General features: G+C 39.2%; 1 long non-coding RNA gene across 1 annotated transcript; it reads right to left on the bottom strand.

Annotated features, from left to right (window-relative positions):
* Window positions 1–2,528: 2,528 nt before the first annotated feature.
* Window positions 2,529–3,966, bottom strand: LOC146863096 (uncharacterized). Its single transcript, XR_014978552.1, has 4 exons — window positions 3,827–3,966; window positions 3,604–3,707; window positions 3,455–3,514; window positions 2,529–3,353 (listed from the first exon to the last, which is right to left on the bottom strand). It is a non-coding gene; the product is annotated as an uncharacterized LOC146863096 (long non-coding RNA).
* Window positions 3,967–6,518: the final 2,552 nt, after the last annotated feature.

The following is a 6,518-nucleotide window of genomic DNA, read 5'->3' as shown; positions in this document are numbered from 1 at the left end:
GAATAGAGCTTACATGTAAGCATAATATATTACACACAACATTAGGGTATTTAGTGGAAAATCTTTTTTCTCTAGTACTTACATGGCCAGAAATCTGAGCCCAAAAAGTAATATAGTTCCTAATCGTTATGCACTGCAGTTACAGTTAACACTCAGACATGGGGATAATGTTAGACTATGAGAAATGTTTGCAGAGTTCCTACGAGATGCTGCTGTGAAACCAAAGACAAAACGAATGATCTTCTCCAACAAGACCAAAATACACAAATAGTTTAAAAGACATACTTCAAGTGTTAAAGTGGCAGTCCTTCAGTTTCAGTTGTAGGGTTTGTTTCTAATGAGTTTTTGGTGTTGCCTTGTTAAGAAGAGGTTTTTATTCGATGCACTTCTCTCCCAAAAAATCAATGGGCATTAATCAAAACTCAGAAACTTGTTACTCAGCAAAACCTTACCTAATGAGCAGGTTTTTTTCCCTAAGGAAGTGCTAGACATCCTTGAGGAGAAGATATCATTCATACGTACAATACTAGGCTCATTATTCTCCTGAAAACCAGCTTCCACTTCCACTTGCGATATTAAAAAGCGAGGTTGTGCTTTTAGGAAGTGTGCAAATGTAGAACTCTGAGCCTTCTGGCTGTCAGGCTTACTGAAGCAAAGAAACTTAGCAAACATACTCAATGCCACAGAAAGCTTTATATGACAGCCATATTTGATTATAAAATATTGGAACATTCTTGGTTACATTTGCGATTATTAATACAGTACTATATAGGATAATATGAAAATGACACTGGACGGATTTAAGTTTTCATATTATGTTACCGACCACAGGGAGGACATTCCATGGACTCCTTTTCACACTTAGCGTCCTACTTTAGTAATGTGGCATCTGATAAAGCCAAAAATATTGGAAAGGGAGAATTAAATGTTCATTTCAAGGTTTCCATTACGGCAAGCCCAGACAAAATCAAAATTCAGAAACACTTTCCCTTTTTAAATTTGTATTAAAGCTTAATCAGGACCTACAAATAAATAAATGTATATGTCTGCTTTGATAATATTCTTAGAATAGCTCAGCCATATTCAGTGCCCTGAACAGATTACTCTGTTTTACCATTTTGCTGGTCTATTGAACAACTAACTTTTAATCAACATAGAAATACTACTACTGCGAATAGGGCAATAAATCCAGTGCCACAAGATGTGGAGATGATCCACAATTTAAAATCAAGCTATCCAGCTAAGTGTGTCTATCTCAGTGAAAGACGTGGAGGACGCTATATCTCAGGGCATTTGCCTTAATGCGCCCAGCCAAGATGGAGTTCCCTTTGACCTTTTTAGGAGAAACCTTATTTTGTGGGCGCCGCTGCTAACTAACATTTTTAAGGTGCTATTATTGGCCTATTGCCTGACATGGAAAGAGGCGATATTGGTCCCTGTCTTTAAAAAGGGGGATAGAAATTACCCTTCCTGTTACAGGCCAATATCATTGATTGATGTGACAGTAAAGGACTAAAGGAAGGTTCCCTTTGGCACGATTAGTAGATTGGAAGGAAGCTAATAAGGTTCTCTCAAAAACACAATGTGGTTTCAGACGGAGAATGGGTACGGTAGAACAATGCCTCAATCTGGCACTGATTGTCAGTAAGTACTATAAGTCCATGAAGAGCTCTATACATCTGGCCTTCATGGACTTATCGAGTGCTTTCAATACTGTCAATCAAGACAGATTTTTGGATATGATGGTAGACATGGGAGTGGAGGAAATCATTAGTAATCCTGTTATGCAGGCTACATTCCAGCACAATGGTTAGGATATGATATGGCAGTAAGGGTTACAAAACACAGCCAATAGCTTCAACCGAGGGGGTTCCTCAAGGCTGCATCTTATTCCCTTATTTATTTCTCATTTGTACAAATAGGGTAGAGGTATATTTATTGCAGTGGAAGCTTGATTTTCCGAGGATTAGCTATTATTTCTCCCCATTACTTTCATATGCAGATGATACCATCCTCCTGGCAAGGACAGCTATAAGCCTTCAGAAATCCCTTGATCCTTTTTTTAGATTTTATGTGCTGCATAACTGATGGATGCAATGCTGAATGAATCAAACATTCACCCCCAGTCAAGGGATTTGGGTTGAATCCATTGTTCTTTTGCTCACTAGCCTCTCCAGTTTGGACCTAGCTGTCTGCAAATCAGTCTTTAGCCTGTTCATCATAGGAACAGTCCAGCACGAACTGCCAAGCCATGTCCTCCCTGGACCGGAAACAGGCATGCAGGGAACAGTTTCAGGGTAACACTCCCCATCAGCCAGGCTAGCTTGAATCTAGTGGCACAGCAAACAAGGGACCCACGTCTGGGCATACCTATCCTACTTAGGGCAAAAAGTGCTGCAGAAACAAATGATGGACGGAATGTTGAATGAACCAAACATTCATCCCCAGTCAAGAGAACTGGGATAAATCCATTGTTTTTTTGCTCACCACGACACCCCAATCTGGACCAAGCCAAATACTGCATTCGGTGCATATATATATATATATTTTTATTGAGAGTTCAAGGAGATATAGAGATACTGAACTGCAAAGATAAAGTGCATCGTGTGAGACAATTAGATTATAAATACTCGAGCTGCCATTACAGATAAACATCGTACAGGAAAGAAATACCACCGTACAAATCCACAGTATAAAGTGCGAAATGCAGAACATTAAAAATATACATATTCAAGCTGTCAAACAAATAACCATGTTGCAGAAAGAAAATGGACGATATAAAGGGGTTTCGTCTGATTAACGCCAGGTTTACGACTAAATATTATTACAAGAAGAGAGCACCTGGCTGTCAATTTATCATGCTGCTCTTTATTAAAGCAGACAAAAGCTCAAACCCATAGATTCATAAGCCGATTGTGTCTTATTCACAATGCTTTATCCAATAACACATTTAAGAAAGCAACAATTTCCTCCTGTCAGAGTCAAATACATATCAGTTACACAACAACTGTGATTTTAAAGTGTTCATATAAGAAACAATCTGCAGAAAAAACAAATGTGACAATCAACCAAATACAAATGAATAAACAAAATACACTATTACACCAGCAATAGTTAATACAAATTGTACAATGCAGTTCCTTGAGGCCCTATGACTTGGCGCAATTGTGGGAAGCTGCTGCTACAAGGGATATATGCTGCTCTATGGGGTACATATTGAGTTCAAAATACCTATAGAGGTTCAAAGCGTCTCTTAATGCCCTTTGTAGCCAAATATGAAGGGAAATGCCGACGCGTTTCCAATCCCGCGTAGAGATCACGGAATTTTCATCAGGGCAGATGCACGGTGTAACCTACAAATTAGAATTAATATAGCGTGTTAAAAAAGGGGGGCACTAGCACGCCTTTCTCGTATAAATGTTTGTCTGTCATATTTACATAGTTGACATAATACCTGAAGTTGTGGTCCTTAAACGTTTTTCACTTCTTAATTAAGATGGACGGTTTCAAGGACCTGAAAGAACCAGGGCATTGGATGTCAGATGGCACTAGTATTACTTTCACTTAAAGAGTGCGTCAGAGATTTGGGGAATTTAAACTTACAGTTGTTCCCTTGAAATAAGACTGAGTCTCTGAACATCAAGGATTTATCTGGGAAGCGAGTCCCTCGGAGAAATGTCAACTGCGCGAGTCAGTTGCCGCGCTAGCTGTGAAAAAAGAGAGAAGGGGAGAAACACAGACGCGTTTTATTTACTTCGCGTTTTGTGTTCTAGATACAATGTCTCTTTTAGCTGCAGGACGATGTTTAAATCGCTGTCACGCTTACTTTAAAATGCGTACATGTGCAGCAGCCTTTCTTCCGCTCTCGTCTCTTTCGGTGCACTTACTTCTATCATTACGGGGTACCGAGTTAAGTGTCCATTTTCCAGTGTTTGTGCTCAGTCGGGAGTGAAGCTGAACGATAAGTGTGCCTATATCCTGTTTCAAAGGAAGCACGGGGAGCCTCCATATATATACTGCATTGTGGGATATGTAGTTCCCTTTAATCAACGTGTGGCCTCGCCACATGCACTTGGTATTTTATCAACGTTGCAGTAGGTTTAAGGACACCTGCAGTGCACTTCGTTCGGGTGATTAATCAGTATGTATTGGTCGTTTCTGGCTCCAGATGCACTACATTCTCAGAGAGACTCGCTTAAGATGGGAGGTGTCTTTTGTAAATAGAGCAGTCAATGAAATTGAATGTCAGCATAATTTTAGAGGAACATGCTCTACCGTAGATTAACATGTTTGCACAACAGTGTTTGAGATCTTTTTTAAGAAACCTGTACTGGACAATAATATATGCGAAGTCTTTTATAAAAGAAACAGTCACTAAATCAAATGAAAGCATCTTGTTGGAGGGGACATACTATAGCGTCAGAACAACATGTTTTCAACACCATGTTTATGGTCCTTTGGGAACATTTACTGAAAGATATTATACAGGGGACTCAGCGCAGAATTTGGTGTAATTCAAACATTTCATTCAGGCCATCTGTGACACAATTGTATTTCAGAATTAGGTAAGCTTCTCTCTTTTGTAGTAATGTTTCCACACTACCACCTCTGGGCGAAGATTTAATGCCTGACAATACCGTCCATAAGACATCTTTAACTGAATGATCTTTCACACTAAAGTGTGGTACCATTGGGGCTGTTAAGACTTTTTGCTTGATCCTAGATCGATGTTGGACAATCCTCAGATTGATCTGCTGGGTAGTTTTCCCAATGTACAGTCTCGGGCACGGGCACGTGATGGCATAGACGATGTTCTTAGATTTACAATTTGTAAATTCTTTGTGTACCCATTTAATGAAGTTGTATGTCAAGTCCATGCCTTCCACAGTATTGGCACACGTGGAACAATTGCCACATTTATGGTGGCCCGTCAACTGGATTCAAACTCCATAAGGTTCTTAAGTTTGACTCTTTTTTAGAAGTTTTTAGATCAGCCCGTATAATCTGCTGTCCAATGCTCTTGTTGTTTTTCATGGCAAACAGGGGTTTCTCCATTGGCACGGGGCAGCACTAAATTGGAAATTAAATAAGGGCAGAATAGACATACGAATTAGTGCCACCCGACCAAATATTAGTAGAAGGACTTGGTTCCATCGTGCTAAGAAGCGTTTCACTTTTTTAATCAATGGGGTATAGTTCAAGTGAAATATGTCTTCTACTATCTCCGTCACATAGATCCCTAAGTATCTCTTTGGACGAGTGTTATATACGGATCTAAAATCTAGCAATAGTGAATCGGTGGAACAATTGCACAGTAATATCTCCGTCTTGGATTTATTTATTTTATAGCCTCCTATTGCCTGGAAATCAGAGAAAATCCTCATGATTTCCTCCTGGGTGTCATTTCTAGGATTTAAAAAAAGAACAATATCGTCAGCATACAATTTTATTTTAGTCATCCCATGAAGGGGAACGTATGACCCTTTTTCTGTCTAACTGCTATTGCTAGGGGTTCTATAAATAGCGCAAATAAAATCTTCTCTGGTTCCTCTATTTATTGGACAGGTGCCTACGTTTATGGAGTTAATTAGGATTTGCGCCTGTGAGTTCTTATATAAACGTCTTATTAGTTGTGTGAACCCATCTGGGAAGCCAAACCTGTCCAAGATTAAAAACAGACATTTCCATGAAACCAAATCAGCGTCTAAAAACCAAATCTGAGCATCAGTCCTATTTTTGTTTAAAAAATCAAGTGCTTCTAGTAAAAATTTTGTGTTGGTATGGAGCTGTCTCCCGGCAACGAAACCGCACTGATCCATGTGAATAAGAGAGCCCACCATTCTTTTAAGCCTATTAGTAATGAGCTTTGTAAAGATTTTATAATCAACGTTAAGTAGGCGTATGGGCCTATATGAATTAACGTTCTCGCTGTTTTTATCCTTCTTCAGGATACTAACCACTACGGCTGTATGAAAAGATAGCGGAGGGACACCCCCTTTAAGAAGATAATTAGCAAGTTTTAAAATCTCAATATTAAGGGTCGAAGCGAACCTTTTAAAAAATTCAACGGGAAGGCCATCTTCACCTGTTGCTTTACAGTTTGACATAGAACTTATAACTAAATTAATTTCATCCATCGAAAAGTCCGCTATCAGTTCTTCTCGAAATTCTGTATTTCAATAAGAAATAGGCAAGTTGTCAAGGAAACCTAAGATAGATTCGGAAGTTGCATGATGATCTGATTAATAGATCCCCTTATAATGCTTTAAAAAGGCCTCGTCTATATCCCGAGATCTAGCTAGCTAAGCTAAGCGTGTTTTAGTTGGTTCATCCCAGTTTCTCCCAATTCTGTTACGCACCAGTTTCTCCTTTGCCTGCCAATCTAAAAGCTTCCCGGTGCATTGACTTTCTTCATAGACTGTCTGGAGGTAAGTCCTACTTGCTGCATACCCTAAATCGTAATAATATTCCCTCATTTGTATTTTTGCTTGGGCTAACTCTAGCTTAGTTTTCGAATT

The sequence above is a fragment of the Triturus cristatus genome, chromosome 2_2 (genome assembly GCF_964204655.1).
Source record: "Triturus cristatus chromosome 2_2, aTriCri1.1, whole genome shotgun sequence".
In the NCBI taxonomy this organism is placed as follows: domain Eukaryota; kingdom Metazoa; phylum Chordata; class Amphibia; order Caudata; family Salamandridae; genus Triturus; species Triturus cristatus.
The sequence above is the reverse complement of the archived record's forward strand: the minus strand, read 5'-3'. Positions and strand labels throughout refer to the sequence as shown.